Source organism: Lampetra planeri, chromosome 5 (genome assembly GCF_965212315.1).
Source record: "Lampetra planeri chromosome 5, kcLamPlan1.2.h2, whole genome shotgun sequence".
NCBI classification, from domain to species: Eukaryota; Metazoa; Chordata; class Hyperoartia; order Petromyzontiformes; family Petromyzontidae; genus Lampetra; species Lampetra planeri.
Genome location: NC_136111.1, coordinates 3,640,152 through 3,659,086, shown reverse-complemented (window position 1 = coordinate 3,659,086; position 18,935 = coordinate 3,640,152). Strand labels below are relative to the sequence as shown.

Sequence of the window (18,935 nt, the reverse complement as noted above, 5' to 3'; positions counted from 1 at the left end):
TCCTCTCCCGTCGATCAGCCATCATCCACGTGTCGTTGTCCAAGCTCACTTTGCTTCACGGGAAGTGCGATGTTTCTGAGTTGTGTTCCTCTCTGGGTCTCTCGTAACAATTTAAATAAATCATCCAATCATCCTTCTTTGCACACTTTCCAGCTTTTTTGTTCTGTTTTCCTTTTCGGTGTCTATACTCTAAATATTGAAACATTGTATCAATACGTCATAGTGGGGGATTAAAAGCTGCTCACTTCAGGTCCTTTGGTGTTTTGCTTGTCACGGTTGATCTAAATAATTTTTTTTAAATAGCGAAATCCAATCTGTTCTTGTTTGCCTCTAAAATTCATCGCGTTGACCGCCGGCCCATCTTCAACTATCGCCCTAGACATGTCTTCTCTTGTGTTTTCCACTTGTTTCCCTGCAACAATAACGTTGTTTAGTTCATCCAATTTGTTGTATACCACTTTTGCCTTGATCTCTAGTGTTTTCTTGAGTTCAACTTTGTTCGGTAATTCAATCAGTTCGCCGCATCGAGACACTGAATGCATTCTCCCCGCACCCCAATGCCTTTATTCTTTTTTCTTTTCAGTTTTTGGAAAATGTCAACTATTGTCGCGGTGAATGTACCCTCCACTGATTCTTCTTCTGATTTGTGTTTGTTACTTTCTCTACGCGGTCTCAGTGTGGCTGTTCGTCTTCATAAATGATTTCTATAAATTGTATAGATGTTTTTAAATTAACTTTTATTGTGAGAGCTTGTGTGACTGCATAATTTCCCACTGAATCAAATTCCCTTTTATGGTCTATAAAAGCCAGGCATAATGGCAATTTATATTCATTTGTCTTTTCTAGGCCCTATTTGATAGCAAATATGTGGTTAATTATAGAACAATCTTGCGTAAATTCAGCTAACTGACGTGGTCGGTTGATTGGCCTATAAATTGTCCATGATCTTTGTGAACACTTTCTATGCACGAGAAAGAGGACGCCAGGCCTGTAATTCTTCAAACCAGCTTAAGTTTCCTTTTTTTGAGAAGGATAATGATTGAAGTATGCTTCTGCGATTAATTTCTATACCGGAAACACATTCAGCAAATAGTTCAGCTAAGTTTGGTCCAACAGCCGGTCCCATTTCTCCTGTAATTCCCCAGTCCACGTGGTTGTAAATGGACGTATTGGCGGTACACCAGTGTAGCATAACACACCCATACCGTGTCAACCCATACGGTTTATTCATATTCTTGTACAGGGAAATTGAGTTTTCAGGTCCATACGGCGTACAGCCGTTTCAATTCGGGCAACAACCAAAAAAATGTATTCGAAGCTTTCGTGACTGCAGGAATTACTCTTTGGTTATTTCGGTAAAGTCACGTAGAAATCAAATAAATTAAATCAAATCATAATAGAATACGACGTTTCGATTTCAACACAAACAACCATCATCAGCTACAAATGAATGAGAAAACAAACATAGTAAACTTGGAAATATAATGCAATACAACACAGAGAGTCGGCCAATACAACAGTCAACACCCCAACTGGTTGATTACGTTCTTCCAAAGATTGCTACATTTGTGTAGCTTTGCATTACACTTCCTAATTTGACTACATTTTCTTTCTACCGTGCTTGTTTATAAGTCCATTTTCTCCTTCGGCCGCTTTGGGCAGGAATTACACACAACGCTCCGTGCTTGTTTGTTTAGAAGTCCAGTTTCCAGCTCCTCCGTCCCCTATGGGCAAGAATTCCACACAACTCCCCCCCCCCTCTCTCTCTATTTAAGGCCTCGACACAGAGATGTTGTCTTTATGTGTGCCTATGTGTGTCTCTCTCTCTCTGTTTGTCTCTGTGTGAGTCTCTCTCTGCTTGTGTGTCTGTCTGTGTGTTTCTCTGTGTGTCTCTCTCTGTGTCTCTGAGTTGTCTCTCTCTGCTTGTGTGTCTGTCTGTGTGTCTCCGTGTCTATGTTTTCTCTCTCTCTCTCAAATGTAGCAATCTTTGGAAGAACGTAATCAACCAGATGGGGTGTTGACTGTTGTGTTAGCCGACTCTCTGTGTTGTATTGCATTATATTTCCAAGTTTACTATGTTTGTTGTCTCATTTATTTGTACCTGATGATGGTTGCTTGTGTTGCAATCGAAACGTCATATTCTATTATTATTTTATTTTATTTCTTTCTACGTGACTTTACCGAGAGAACCAAAGAGTAACCAACAAAACCATACGGCCGAATAAAAAAAAAAGTCGTGGGACAGATTTTTTTCTTACTCTGGAGAGTAGCGATCGTAGTGGCAGTCGACAAATTTGATCCTGAAATTAAGACACTCTCAGTACAGATTGTGTGTGCACAAGCAACACCTCCACGTCCGGTTTTCCAAACACAAGCCAAGCCGCAGCACCAGGGACAATAGCAGTGTTGCCTCCTGCGGCGAAGAAGGCGAAATCAGCGACGCACACCGGCAGACATTTGAAAGAGTGGGAGAGCCCGCCCATAGCTCAAGGGCAGCACGCAAGATGGGTTCGGCCATTTGTTTGTGTTCCTCTCCCTTGTGATGATGGGAGTTTGCAGGATGAACGTTGAGATGTATAAGGGGCACGGGGTGACCAATTAGGTCTGAATTGCTCTGTAATAGGGTAGGGCACTGATAAGGGGTTGGCAGGTACGCACACCGGTCCTCATAAACAGTCTCAAATCTAAATTTGAACCGACGCTCATCTTCCGACTGCTTAGACATCACGAGAACTGATTTTGACGCACCGGGGTTGCTAATCGTGGGGAGAATAAATAATTTCGCGAAAAATTCCCTCTCATATTTTTGCCACGCACCACCGGTGTACCGCCAATACGTTCACATACCAATGACCAACGCCTGAAGGCTTCCTCCTAATACCCAGTGGTTCTTTGCAAACCCAACTCCTTCACCTACCCAGCTAATGCAATGGTTTTGTGGAACCACGGTCGATGGTGACTGGGGTAGCGGTAATTTAACATTCACATCCGTGCTGAGGAGGAGGAGGGGGGTGGGGACGCGTGCGGTTTTGTGGCCTTACTCAATTATTCTTACATCACGAGGTGGAGTGGTGGCGCACTGCTCTGCGGAGTGCGCTACGAGCCCGGCTGCCTGAGGCCGATCCTCGGCCGTGGCTAGCGTCAGTCATGATTGATGTCTCAGACGGTTCTGGGCACCCTCCCACCGCCTTCACCAACCCGCGCTGACGAGCACAGGAAAGTATGGACAAACAATCCCCCCCCCCCCACTATGAACGATATGCAGCGAGGAGGCCTATATCCAGCGATGGATCGACAAAAGTGCCGTGATTTTTTTCCCCTTCTTTAATATCGTTCAATTACATCCCAGCCGTAGTATCTGTTACATGTCACGAGACGAGGGAGCTGTCTTCTGGAGCTCTCATGGCGACGAGTGTAACATGACATTTTGTCAGGGATCGGTGCCCAGAAGCTGATGTCATAGAACTACTTATGGGGCCAATTCGATAGGCCTCTCTCATTCAATACGAGATGGCGCTCCACCGTGTTCCATAAAGGGGGTCTGTTTTACCATCAATCAATTTAAATTGTCATCCTCGGAGCTAAAATGCACCATCAATTGTACAATAAAAAGTAAAGTTCCAGCCCTAGAATGTGCTGGTGGAAGACCCCTCTTGCGGGTAGTTGACCTACGATTTTAGGCTGGCCAGACATCTGAGAGGAATTTAGGCGCACCCACAATTTTTATCCATCACACGTGACCTGGCAATCGACTAGCTATAGCCTAACAATTATACTGATGGGTGGACAGAGGTGGTTGGATTAAGAACGCCGCACGATTGTTTTAATTGCCACGCCGGGAGATTGAACCAGAAACCTCCAGTGTGGTAAACGTCACAACATGGCAGCATAACTTGTCCATAATAAGGAGTGGACATTCCACATCCCTATGCACAGTCACTGCCGACTTTACACACAGTGTTGGACATTTTATTGGACATAAAGGGAAGATGACACGACTGAGTTGTGACCCTTGACCAGGATTTCAACTCATGACCTTTTGAGTCGGGTGCTCTGACATACTGCTTTCATTTTCTAAATAATAATAATAATCTCCCCGGCACCAAGGATTTGCGATGGTCTCACTGTTAAACAATTTCAAGCTCGAAGAATCCTTTTCATTATCGCCTTGACAGAATGCTTCTGATATTTCATTTTTTTTCTCCTTCCACGGTTTGCACCGGTAATGAGAACAGCGACGTTATTTACTTTCAAGGTGTTTTGCCATGCACGCACTGGAAAATCCTCGGATTTGTATATGATTAGAAAGCCACGTTGAGTGGTAATACGTGGGTATTTTCGTCTCGTGTTTTTTTTTGTCCGGTGGCGTAGTGGGTAACAAGGCACTGCACGACAAACCCAGTGACCTTTGTTTGGTTTTTCCAGCTTTGGCAAACCTCGGTGATGTTCTGAACTGGTTCTGCACCTCTCCTTACCAACCTGCGCTGACCAGCACTGTGGACTATGTGGTCAAACACAACCCCCATGATTGGGCACAGCACGGAGCAGTCTTTATTCAGCAGTGGCATATTAGTTTTATACGGCACAAATTTAACTGCTTGCTATCAATTTTTCCAAAGTTTAGATTGATGGTGAGTTCAGACAAGATGACCGCAATGCATTTTTTCAGGAAATGCTGATGGTTTTATTGCATTTGCACGAATGGCTATTGCGTGAGTTTTACACATTTTCGTGTCTTGCTTAAAACTCCTGGGTGGTTTGTTTTCCAGCCTGCACTATTATTCTGTTGTGATTGGTCTTGCTCGTTCAAATGTACACATTTGAACAACAAAGTAACACACCAAAACCAACGGATAAAGAAAAAGTGTTTTCTACTAATTCCCGAGGGGGATGACTTGTACCAACAACATGCGCACTGCCGGGTCACTAGGCCAAAACAAGGCCTGGCTACGTTGCCACGGCAACGTGCAGCGTTGGAGGGACCACCACGTGGGCGTGAATGAGATTATCACCAACAAGCAGGAACCAAGTAATCCCATATTCTCAATTTGAAGTGTTTAATTAATTTAGTGTTACTTTGCATGTTCATTTATGATTTACTCTTTTTAAAACAAAATACAACACGTATCTATTTCATTACACAGAAGCAGAAGAAGACATTACAAAGGGGGAAAACAGTTCTCGTGTTAAGTGTGAGAAAGGCGTCAGCTGTTGAATTAAAAAAAAAATCTCACGATTACTAAGTCCGAGTGCAGTGTATCACAGAGGTTAAGCCAACCAAACGCATTGTGTGGAAATTGGCAATAGGAAATGACAAACATAATCGCGCCATTGTATTTCGGCTGCTTGGAAAACATCAGCCCTGCGATTGTGCTTCTACTGTGTGTTGTTCCATAAACCTTGGGCAATCGGTCGTCATTACATTTATTTTTTTATGTAACCGCCTCGTCAAAGAAGACTGATTGCACGGACAAAAGCATATGCTGGTCTCTGCCCATCTAATTTATTTAGCCATTGGAAACACCGGTGGCAAGTGAAGATGTTGACAAAAATATGATTCTCGCAAAAGGACATAAATACAATCTATTGCATGAAAAATATTATTTGTGCGCGGTTCAGTCTTCACTCTTCGCCTATAATTATGGCTGACAATTATCTCTTGATTTAATTTTCACCTGTACAGCTTTGTAGTTTTTCATTCTCTCTCTCTGTCTGCATATCCAACAACCGAAAGTATTACTTTTCCCCCATTAAAAACTAAATTCCTTCCGTTTTCCTTGCCCAAAGCCCTCATTATTCACATTCCTTCATGTGTGTGCATGCAGTGCCTCGAGATACGGCCGTTATCTGGAAACGATCCACATCTTTTTCATTGCATTGTTTAAAATAAAAAAGCATTGGGTTCTTCACTGATCTCTTGATTAGGTCGGTAGCCGGACCTCAGCGAGCCGGGAAGAAACTGACCAATCGGCCGCCCTCCGGGAAAAGGATAGCTTCTGTCATCTCTGTGATTTGGTGAGGCGAGGCAGGAGGGGGCCTGTTTACAGAGGTGTGTGGTGGGGATTGGCCGATGAAAGGTAGGTTGCATGTGGCGCGATCAATAGCGTGTAAAGATCCGGGAGAGAGAAAGAGAGACAGCAGGAGAAAAGTGAAAGGCGAGCCCAGCGCAGTGATGGCACAGTGCCATAACTGTGTAGGGCTCTTTGTAGAAGTGTGTTCAACTCTATCGCTCCTGCCAAAAAATCCTCCACCCACGTGCCCCCCCCCTCCACCCCCCCCCCCCGTACTACTCTACGATGTTTAAAATGTCCCCTCTCGAGGTGGCACGCTGGCTTCATGATGGACGCAGTGAGCCAGCATTGCTGTGAATCTTGGGTTGAAATCGTAGGCTCTGGTCACAAACGATTCACAACAGGTTTTCGATAGTAGATCAGCCGTTGGTCTCCGCCTACATTTAGTTTTGTCAATAATTTCACCTGGCTCGGCTCTGCGAGAGCGAACATTTTCATTTGATTTGCAAGTGACACACGCTCTTTGCATCTTGGTGGTGGGCAAGATGGGCCCCTTCGAAGTCGCCCCACAATGATTGCTGTGCTCAGGGCAGCAGGGCTGGTGCAGTGGCAACATTTGTTCCTGGGTTCAATTTCCCGACTCGTGGCACCTTTTTGTCTGGCGTTTGTATGTCCTCTCCCCCCTGTTCCGCATGAGTTTCCACTGGGTTCCCCGTTTCTTGCCATAGCAAAAAAAAGCATGCAAACACCATCTCAATGCTGAAAAAATTATATGCAACGAAACTCACTTGAGATTACACCTACTGTAACAACAATGCTCTCTTACTGCAAAAAAAACTTGGCAGGTCTTGAGACTTTCCTGGATGAACAAGTTTAATAATCATAATCAAACAAGTTTAATAGTCATTATTTGGGTGGGTTATTCGGCAAACACCACCCAGTGCACTTGCTGGCTTTGAATGTTTAGGAAGGACGTGTGTTTGTCTCGTGATATGACTCCGTTACCACGACTGGGGATATGATCGGTGATAAAAAAAAAATCCATTTAAATAAATATAACGTTAAAAATAGTCCAATACCGACCCCATCGGCCATTTCTCACTGGCTCCATGAATTTAGTGCCATGTTTTTTTTTATGACCCGTGTGTTTGATCTGATGTTTTTATTTAGATGTGTGTATTTGCTGTGGCCAGCTACAGATAATAGAACAAGATACGTCTATTTTTGTTACAAAAATAACATTGTGATAAAAATTCCCCTCCGAAACTAAATCAAGGGCAAAAAAACACGATGTTTCATGCCCTCTTTATTTATTTTGTCCAAGCCATATCTGTTTTAAAATTACCTTTAGCTATTATATTCCTTTGATGGCCAGTAAACTTGTGTTTCATATTTCGAGCCAAGTTGGGGGAGAGCGTCGTTAAACGCTGGCCTGCTACTACCATGATCTCGGAAAATGTATGGTTTATTTAGAGAAAAAAAAATCCGTTTGAACAATTATAGACCCCTCTGATGCAACAAAAACCAAGAGCAGCTCATTCAAGTCAATGTGTCCCCAATAACTCAAACAAGCACTGCACAGTGGTCATGCGCCGGCTGTCAAAATCCCATCTTCCTACGACAGGATCCAGATTGCACTTTAAGACGATTACCGTTGATTTATCATAAAATATCCCATGGGATTGATGAACAAGCGTGGCCTTGTCACCTCTCGCTCTCTCTCTCTCTCTGTCCTATTCCCTCGATCTCTAAGCCCCCCCTCTATACGTTTCCACACAATACTTTTTGCCCTAAACAGCGCCCCACATCTTTCGTGGACTCTCCTTGCCAATAACACCTGGAAACCCTCGACAGTCACGACTCCGCTGCTTCAACCATGAAGGGATCAAAATTGGTTAAGCTGTCAGTAAATCGACACGGGGCTGTACGTATCCCTCGCAGGTGCTCTCCGTTCCGATGTTTTGACGAGGGCCTGTACGTCACAAACTGGACACCTACCGCAGGCTGAGACGCACGGGCCTTGTCTCCTCACACTCTGTATCATCTGCCCTCCTTCCTCAGAATCACACGACCTTTAACCTCTTCGCCCTCTCCAGCAGCAGCTGACAAGACCTTCACTGGGCATGGCTCTAGGCAAGGTTTGGCACAGTGGTTTAAAGGTTACTTTTGTAAAGTAATCAATTTGCAGTGTGTGTTCAAAGTAAAGTAAACTGGTGAATTTGTTTTACGATTACTTTCTTCAAATTGAACAGGGCATTGCTATGGTTCTAGGCTTTGACTGTAGCGTGATCTTCTGAATATTAATTAGCTGCTGCTGTTCACACATTAGCCCAGGCTACTGCAATAGCCATTTTACCCTTTTGCATTTTGGAATCGTGTCTGAGCTCTCAAGAAGGCAAACACACAGGGATGGCTTGGGATTTTTCTCCCACAATGCTTAGCATGCTTGATAAATTACATTAGTTTAGCTATTGGCACGTTTGGTATTCACACTGAATCTATCTTAGAAATCAAAATCGTGGTCTGTTGTGTGCAGTGGCCTACAGTTTCTAACTACACTGTCACAAGCCGCAATTATGTTACCCAAAATAATCATTAGCGTCCATGTGAAAAACATAAGTATCGCATTGAAAAATAAAAGTACTTATTGTACACAACCCATCGGCCCCACGGCCGTCTGAGAGTGAATAAATTCAGCATTATTGATCCAACAGAAAAAAAAAAACTCTGGACCGGTTTCAACGTGCAGTGTCTCATCGGCAAGCAGAGTCAGGCTTGCTTGAATCAATGCTGATGAACTGCCAGACGTAATAGGGAAGGACCATTGTGTAGCCCAGTAGAATCTCTTTAATTTTGCTCTTGCGGAAAATGTAAATGTTTAAACCGTATTTTTGAAGCGACGTTCGCTAGGGATTGAATGTCTGCACGTCGCAACGAAAGAGAAAGGAGCTACCACTTGAGCTAAATATTACGTTTGTGGATGATGCTAATAATAAAAACATTAACCATCAACTCTATGTGGGAGAAAAAAAAGTAATCTAATAAAAAACGCTCGCTAAGTAATGGCACTGATTACTCACTGAGTCATTATATGAATAATCTGATGATAATAACAGGTTACTTGTAGCTATTGGGGGTCAAGAGAATGTAAAGTTTAGAAATGGTAAAAATAAGTGGGATGAATAGTGGCACAGTAGTTTTTACACTCTGCGCAACGAACGTGGCAACCTGAGTTTGATTCCCACCCGTCAGAGACATTAATGGAAATGCGATATCTGAACTGATCCTGGGCCTCCATTAGGTTCACTCAGCCTCACATTGTTTTTATGTTCAACACAAGACACGGCTGCCATATCTGCTCGTGTTTTCCCAAAACGGCTCCCATCATTTCCGTTGCCGTGTCAGTTGGGGATCTGACACGACCGGTGGAGTGAGTCGACTGGCTTGCGCGATTTGTTTGTGACCTCGTTAGCCCGTGGACGTGATCGCGTGTTTTTGTTGTGTTCTACGCCCTTTCGGCCTGGGCAAGCGGGGGCCCCCAGCGACTAACCCCTTTTCTGAACGGACGCTCGCTGCGGTAGCCGGCCTCGAGCAGCGCGATTTTGAACGCGAGATGCGTTGCGAAAATAACAACAATAATGCCATCTTCTTTGCGTCTCCGCCAAGAGCCGTGACTGTTGTGTCGACTCCGTGGGGCATTGGGAACTAATTACGGCGAAGATCACAGCCATGAAGCGTAATTTGAACTCCGACTGCACGCACGTTGCCAGGGATTTTTTGTATTTATGTATTATTGTTATTTATTTTATTTTGTCAGATTCTGCTCTGCAAATCCCAAAAGGATGTTGCGAGAAACAACAGCGGGGCTCCACTGTTGCCAGCTACCGGGAGGGGTAGAGGCGGGGTGGGTGGGTGGGGGGCTTTCGGGTAATAAATTGCGCGCGCTGCGATAAGGCACGGGACAAATGAAAGGCACGTGGAATCGATGGCATTGCTGCGTCCCGGACTGCTGCATCTCGCCCGGTGACAGAATGAGTAATGAGCCTGCTTGCGCGCGTCGTTCCCGCCTTACACAAGAGCACGCGAGAGAGAGCGAGCGAGCGCGCGGTGCGCACGGTGCGTGCTTGTCAGACGAGGAAGTCCGGAATTTGGGAATCACCGCCTCCCCCGTCTTCCTCCCCAGCCTTGCCCTTTCACCTGGCTGGCTATTTCGCACCGAGAAGTGACGTCGGCGGAGGGTGCCCGTCGGGCTCAGGCGACGCGGCGCAATGGTTTGGGTCGCGGGATAAAGCCGCCTCTGCTTGAGATGCCGCGTTGAAATCCAGGGCTTCGTGCACCCCAAACGTGATTAGGATCACACGCGTGAGTCCAGCCAGTGAGGCGATGGTTTCCATCCAGTCGCAGGTAACTGTAGGGAAGAAGAAGGAGAGGAAGAAGAAGCAAAAAACTATTCCCGTCATTTTCTTCTTCTTGGTTCTTTCGGTGAAGTCACGTAGAAGGGAAATAATAAAATAATAAAAATAAAACATAATAAAATCTTATAATAATATATTTTATAATAATAATAAAGCATAATATAATAATATATTTTACTATTTTTATTTTTTTTATTTTATTATTTCCCTTCTACGTGACTTTACCGAAAGAACCAAGAAGATGAATCCCTGCAGTAACGAAAGCTTTAAATCGAAAAATTCCCGTCATAATTTTTTTTATTTTAAGTTTTGCTCAACTTGGTGTGTTTTATCTGCGCGCAATATTGTCGGTCTCATTGTCATGCAGCAGACATCCTCCAGGGAGCTTGAAGGAGCCCCTATCTTGTGCTGGACGAGAGGGCCCATTGAAGTGCCTTCACGAGTCGCTCTGTGCAGTCTTCTTGCGGAGATCCTCCACTCACGCGACGCCGTATGCGAAGGCTCCCGGAACCGACGCTTATTTCACTTCTCGTGATGAGACCGCCGATAGCGCAATTGTGAGCTGTTCATAGGCGCAGCCAAGGAAAAATGGGAATTGATGTGAATGCGGCGACGTGGCTTTTCACGGCACAATCTCTGCCGCGCCGTGCTTTGTCCTAAAGCTGTCGAGGTGGCTGTTGCGGGTAAACAGAAGGAAAAAAAATCGAGGGTGTCCATAAAGCAATGAGTCGTCTATGAAAGGATTATAATTTGATGCGACGTTGATAAAACAAAAACAGTACGTACACAACACGCCCGCGCGCAAACTTGGAAGTCTGAAGGTCGCGTGGTACGTATTGAAATCCTCTAAACCAAGGTAGTGGACAACATCCCGACTGAGATTGTATATAGCTTTGTGCTCTTGAAGATCACTCAAGAATTCAAGTTTTAAACATTTAGAGCATTCAAGGAATCACGTTGCCGGCATTTCAACCATACGGTTCCAGCTTGCTGTATCATTAGAATGATTTAATAATTGACCACACCTTGATCGACCACTCCGTGCGTGTATAGTCAAGAGTCAAAGTTTAATAATTATAAATGTCGTGGGCGCTCGTCTCAGATGCTCGGCCTGAGCTCTCACTTGCTTAATTAAATGGATACCCTTTTATAGTTATTATTATTATTACACTTGTTCACCCGACAAAGCCTCACCGAGTCCTGGTAATCTTTGTCAAGAGGATACTGCAACTTTTGACAGTCGGGAGCGATGATTTATTGCTACTCATATTGCAATGGAGGAACTTGCAGGTCATTGACCAAATGTGGGCCCCATCGTGCTGGCACGCAACGGGACTCCTCCTGCTTCTGACGTCACGGAATCTTGAACGTTCCCCTGTGCGAGCAGACGGCGCGTAGTAATATCATTACTGCTGTTACACACAGCGGTATTAGCCAGGGGCGGCCGCTGGAAAATTCGAACCGTGAATCCCTGCAACGAAGCCGTCGAACGCGCTACCGCTGTGCGTCTGACCCCACCCCAACTTGATCTTACAACATTGGCACACGCGGAAATGTAGGCGTGGTGCGTTACGTGTCCGTGCGAATACCACCCTCCCGTCTCAATGCGGAGAGACATCTGCAGTTCCCCCCCCCCTCCTCGCCGCCACTTCCATCCCCCCTCCCTCCCTCACTCGCCTATCTCTCGCTCGTCCCTTCCGCTCGGCTAATCCACCCCGCCGGCCCCTCCCCAGCTCCCCGAGTCAAACACGCGGAGACATCCACCCTCCCCTCTCTCTCTCCCCCAGCCAGCCCTGCAACATGGGCCCTTCGCACGACTGCAGAGTTGTGACGAGCTGAACGCCCGTTTGGCCCGCACGCGCGGTGAAGAAGCCCCATTCGGGCCCCAAAACAACGTTTTTATTTTTTTTTGCCGAAATGTCTGCTGTCACAGCTGTGTGTCAAAAATAAAAAAGTCATATGTATTGAATAAAAATTGCGTGACAAAAAAAGCGTAGCTCACAGAACAATACCGAGTCATATTTTATTTACGACGCCGCCGCATTGGGGAAGATACCTTAAGCCTTCTCTACACACCTGGCTGGCCGCTTGTGGATGCTTTAAGCAAATGAAATGTGCGTGCCTGAACGAGGGGCATCAATTCGGAAAATGGCCCCCACCACCACCGCTTGTATTGCCGCAAATTTGAAAATCTGGGGCGTGCGTGTCTACGCTGTGCGAGCTTTGAAGACATTTACGGCTCCATGGTTACATTTCGGTTGAGCTCTGCGCATAATTATACCTACCGCTACCCGTTGTGAGTATTGTTTTTTTTTTGTTACAGAGCAAGAGACATCATCGCTCGTTCGTGCTTATCTCCCCCATAGCTCAGACTTTTCTTTGGTAAAAAAAGATATATATATACGATCCATTAATAATGTGTTTATCCTAATAACCGCAAGGCTATAGTCTGAAGAAGAAAAAAAAACTAATCAGGACAAATCCTTCATAGTCCGTTGATTTCCAATCGATGCAAATTACTATTCCACTATTGTTTTTATTGACTCTTGTAGGGCGGCCCTGCATCAGAGTTGGAACCACGATTGTCTGCTGACAGCCCATTATGATTCCTCCCGCGTCAATAAAGTGATTGTCCTATTCAGATACTCAAGCCCAACCAGAACATCGTGGAATTCCCACCACTGCCATCGAACCACCGGTAGGCCACGAGTTGCTGTTCCAGTGGTTATTTGTGCAGAGTTACACACTGATTTTCACTTTGAAGTTGATTTTGGCCGCTGGAATAACGTCGTTATTTGCAATGATTCTCGGTTGCGCGGCGTGATCTAGAGTACAGTGGAATGCATTAGCTGCTGCCTTTGCAGTGACCTCCGATAGGTATATTATTAATTAATTTATAAGCCAAAGTACAGTGATCAGAAAATTACAATCATTTGGTACGCACCAAGTAGCGGTAATCTATCCAAATTCTGAAAATTCCGTATTGTCGGAATACAATTTGGTATTGTGATCACGTGAATGCATTGCATTTACAACTACTCCACAGCATAGTAGCAAACACGAAAAAAAACCAATGCTCATTGTTGATTGATGTATGAAATAGCCTTCTGGTAAAACGGACATTGGATACACGTCTGATGATTGGTAGACGTGATACGCCAGGCAAAGGGAGTTGCCCTGGGGATTGCAGGCAGAGAGAGAGAGAGAGAAACCAGGGGATTTGAGGAAGTGAGAAACCACGGAAGGAAAAATAGGAAATAAAGAAGCGGACAGAACGGCTATTAAAACGCACAACGAAGGGAAGCACTGTTTGTATTGCGAAATAAACCGCACGAAGCGCCACCAGAAGTTGAACGGGGGGTTGTTTTTTTAAATCTCGAGGTCAATAACGGCGAGGCAGTTACGAACGCGTCGATTTTTTTTCTTTCTGTTTTGCACCGTGGAGAGGGGAGCATGGGAAAGGATGACACAGTTGTCCCTCAGTCTTTCTCCAATCTTTGCCGAGCATCTGTTAAGTGCTGTCACAATAACAACAACAACATAAACTTACAGCCCTTTGTCCACTGTTGCTGGATGAAGGCCTTCACAATGGCGGTTGGTTGCCCGCTCGGTCAGTGCAGGTTGGTGAAGGGTTCGGGATTTCACTCGCCACTGACTATAGCCACGGCTGGGAATCAAACTCAACGGGAGGCCGGGTCCTGGATATATTCTGTCAACCACTGTGCCATTATTGAGCACATGCTGCCTCAAAATTGGGCGTGCTGAAGTGATCGTGTCCATCTGCATCCTTGGGTTACGAGTGGAAATTGCACATTGCTGTATGACAGGGGCCACTATTTCTATAGTGGCACTTTTAGATTTCATTGACCTTATGACTGCGAGTCAGGTGCGCCGACTCATCACCACCCAGCTAGCTTCCCGTTATTTCTTTAAAATGTTAATGTAATATGTATATTAGCTATGATTTTGATTCGTGGCCAAAGCGAATATCAGTGACGGAGTGATATCTGAACCGGTCCTTCACCAACCCGCAAAGAGTAACGTGGCGAAGTGTGGGCGATGGTTCACAGTTCATCTCCTCGTCGTGGGGGGTCAATCCGGCCCATCATCCTTGCAGGGTCAATAAAATGAAAACATCGCTTTGTGGGAAGTCGACACGGGGTGGTTCCGTCCAATGGCGAGAGATTGGCACTCCTGAGTGATTGTGATGCATTCCCCTACCGGAGATGAGTGCTTCCCCAATGCCAGATTGAGTGAGTGGAAATTCGTCTTGACTTCAGATGCGCTACTTGTAACTAGTTACTTTCCAACACCCCCGCCCTTCACAGAACGCATTCTCAGCGCCAACCTTGCACCTGGGGGACGCTTTGTCCAATTTTCCCTGTGCGGCAGAGTGAAGCTAGAGAGACTCGTGAGAGTCGGTGCAATAGGCCAAAAAAAAGCAATTACACTAACGGGCAGAAAACAGCCCCTGACACTTCACCAGCATCTCAACCGTTACTCCCTCTTGTCTCGGTGGCACCCTGTCCTATCATCACTCTCCTCTCTAAACACAGCCAATCTATAGATCCTCCATTCAGGCTTCTGGACTGTATATGGGAGCATGTTGTTAAGTGAGCAAATGTTAAGGGCAGAACGGGTGCTGGGCCAACACCACACACATGTGGTCACCTTGGTCTCCTCACTGACGATGTTTAGACACTGCAATGTACATTCATGACATCGGGGAGGACCTAGACACGGTTGTGCATTATGGCCAGGAATTAAAGGCGGAGTGCTGAGATTGCATTACATTCTTCGAACAATGTCAACACGACAACACCAAATAATCACCTCTATAATCTACAGGTATTTATTTGAAGCGGAGTTGACTGAACGAAAACTCAGGACCCGTTCAGGTATCACTCATTTTGCTGCTTTCAGCTGTGACCAGGAATCAACCTCAGGTTGGCCGAATCATAGCGGAGCGCGCTAACCGCTTCGCCATCGCTCCCCATCACACCATTCCCACACACGCGCACGCACACACGCACACGCACGAGCAAACGCACGCACGCGCACGCGCGCGAAATCACGCACTCGCACATCGCAATCTAACACTCGCACGCGCCTTACATATCGAGGGATACGTTCGCAAGGAACGCAGGCAGCAGCGAGAACGTGCCCCAACGCGCGCACAGAGCGCACAACTCAACCATCAGCCGCACGCGGACGCCACTCCACAACCCACTACGCCAAAGGTTCTCTTCTGCCGTTGCCGATCATTGCTACAACTCGATGGGCTCTCATGAAATTGTCTTTTCCGAGACCAAGGTTCTCTGCAAACCTCCCGGCTACCATCAAATGTTGGTACACGAAGCCATACAAATATACAAACACAGACATAATTTCAACCGTGATGATGGGTACAAACTTAGTAATCATTGGAAAGATGTTATCAACCACGCAAAAAAGACTTAATTACACTTTTTTGGACCATCTTATCTGACAAGCACTATTTTACTTTACTTTACCGAGTGTTAACATCCCCAGTTCTTTTTTAACAGTACTCTCTTCATTGTTCAGCCAGCATTGGTATAAACATGGGCATTTTCGTTCTTTTGTCTATCATGTGTATCAGGCCTCCCCTCCCCCCTCTCTGTCCAATGTGTTGGCGTGTGCAGCAGCAACCGCATCCAAGCCGTCGTCCATTTTTTTGGCCGCGCCCCCCCTCCCCCTCCCGATGCGTTGCGCTTAGCACTCCGTGCTGTCTTTGAGCCCCGCCCCCCTCCCTCCCGATACGTTCCATTTATTGGCTACCACATTCTGATGAGCCCCCCCCCCTCTCCTCCCCCTTCAACTTGCTTATAAGGGATTACATCTTGAATCATTGCCTCACTTGATGCAGCTAATTCGGCTGTGACGGTCCCACCTGATGACGGAGACTTGTGTTGCCTCCGAAACGTCGTGATTTTTGTTTTATTTTATTTTCATTAATTTTGATGTTATACCTACGTGACTTTACCGGAAAAAACCTAAGAATATAAAAAACCTCTCTCCTGCCACCCACTCTGTGACACTCGCAGTCTTAACCCCCCCCCCCCGCCACAATCTGCGCCGACCATCTATCCTGATTTTACCCATCCGCGCTCCGCTCGGCATTTTCATCACGTTGAGAAACGACGCTTCGATTGAGACTCACGCGCGCGCGCGAGAGAGAGAGATAGATAGAGAGAGAGGCGTGCGATGGGGCCACGGCGGACGGGAGAGGAACGTGTGTAACGTTGCCCGTCGCTTTTCCTCGCGAACGCCGTTGGAGGACGGATGAACGGGCGGCCTCCCGCAAGACGCCTTTTTGTTAGCCCCTCAGAGCGGGGAAATTTCGCTGTGAAATAATAATGTAAAAAATATTTAAAGGGATCAAAGCGAGCGCTTCGAAAGTGTCTTGGCTGAATAAATTAGATGGACGATTTGATACTTTGCGCGAAGTTTCCGTGCATCTTTTTTTGAGCCTTTTGTCAAAAAGTGAGTCATTATTTTTTCACATTTCACTTTTTCTTTTTTTACTAGGCTGTGTGGTAACGGTGATTTGGCTGTTTAAGGGTGAATAGAGTTGTGCTACCCGAGTCTGATGGCCTTGTTAAAAATAATTCAGCCAACAGAACTCTGCAACCTGGGTTTGAATCCGGGCTTCAGCGATTGAAATCGGTTCTCGAGTGCAAAAATGTGGCGGTGTCGCTTAGCTTGTTATAATTCTGACCACTGCATTCACAGTTTACTCAGATGCATCAAGCAAGATCTGCAAAGCCAAATGGTGCATCGTCATCTAGCATGTGGATGTAATGTGGCCACACGGCTCTCTCAGTAGTTGTATGACGACGTCATCTTGCTGGGTGACCTATGGAGCTTAGCTCGCTTATGAGATACATGGATTTCCCTTGTCTCGTGATCCGAGGCCATCGGCACGGTTGGAATGTTGCATAAATAACCCAAATAGGTGGCATGGAGCATTGTTTCTATGTCTGGTCTTCCGAGATCAACAAAGCAGCCGTGGTTCACTGTTATAAAAAAAAAACCACACAGTGGAGAGTGCGGCTCGCAATGGGAGAGGATCCGAATTCGAATCCTGGCTGGGGGGGAGATTGACTTATCCCGTCCTCCCTCTAGGGCTGCCCTATGGACGGACAGGCCCCGTTCCTTGCCGCAGACATGCGGAATCTCCGCCACTGGCTGAGACCTTTAAAACAGAACGCGAGCAAATGCTCCAATGCTCGTGTGAGCAGGAAATCGTTGGCTTTTACTACGAATGAACGACACTCGATTTTTTTTTTAATCAGGAGTGGTTGACTGGAGTTTGAACTCGGGATATCACCGGTGCCGGCGCATTTCTCCTTCACGTCTCACGCCAGACTTGCGAAACCCGGCCTGCAGCCACATAAGCGTTCGTCCCTATTGCCATGGCAACACAGTAGTGCTTCTGCGAGTGGCTTTATTTAATGTTTAATTATTAAAGTTACTCCAGTCCAGACACCTGCACTGATTAGATTTCCCGAGAAGTACCGGGCCCCGTTGTGTGCGCTGTCGACGAGCAATCGGTCTCACTCACCAAATGCCTTTTCCAGTCCCCTGTGATTTGGGAAGAAATGCTAAGTGTTCTATCTCTCTACGAGAATTGTCATAACAGAAATTGTATTTTTTTGTTTTATTTATGGCAGATTACATCCCAATGTGGTGGGGTAGGTGGACTGAACGGTCGCAATTACATTTCTTACTATTATTTATGGAGGGAGTGTGTGGGTGGGTGGGCGGGCGGGCGGGTGGGTGGGGAGGAGTGGAGGCATAGTGGTTAGCGCACTACGATATGAACCTGGCGACCTAAGTTCAATTCCAGCTCACGGCTCATGATTTATTCATGCCATCTCTCGTTATAGAAATGTTATTCGGGCGGAAGGCGCTGTGGGCAGAGTGCTTGACTTAAAATCAGATGGTCTCAAGTTCCAATTCCCAGTCGGGAGTCAACAAAGCACGTGATTTCTTTGTGGTGAATAAAATGAACATGGCTTCCAAGGAAGGTCAATAGCGGTTGTAGTTTTGGAGTGACTGGGCCCTTGTCATAGAAACGTGGAATTTCCACCAAACGGTTCAGGCTCAGGGCTGCCAAAGAACACGTGAGATATCCGCAATGATTGTTTGAACGGGATGACATTTTGAGGTGGAGTCGGAGCGTGGTGGGATTGTGTGGCCACTGAGGTGTGGACGCACAATGCATCATTATGTTCGAGGAATGGATTTCGCTGGCGAGCTGCTTTAAAGTCACACCTAGGGATATTTAAGAGATCATGCCTTGTTCATCAAGGCCAAGATGAAATTAGATTATGTGAAGTGCACGCTTTGATTGTTTCTGGGCGTGTTTTTTTCTCTCTCTCTCACCTTGCACAGCCGGATGCTGCTCCTGCGAGACGTTTGATCGAGTTCGCCGCATCGCTCTGTAACGCGACATTATTTACCCTCGGCAAATGAACTTCCGTGA

General features: G+C 46.1%; 1 protein-coding gene across 1 annotated transcript in view; it reads left to right on the top strand.

The window, feature by feature from the left end:
• Positions 1 to 18,935, top strand: part of LOC144718685 (synaptotagmin-2-like) — a 90,158-nt gene that overhangs the window by 11,431 nt on the left and 59,792 nt on the right. The gene's annotated exons all lie outside the window — the stretch shown is intronic.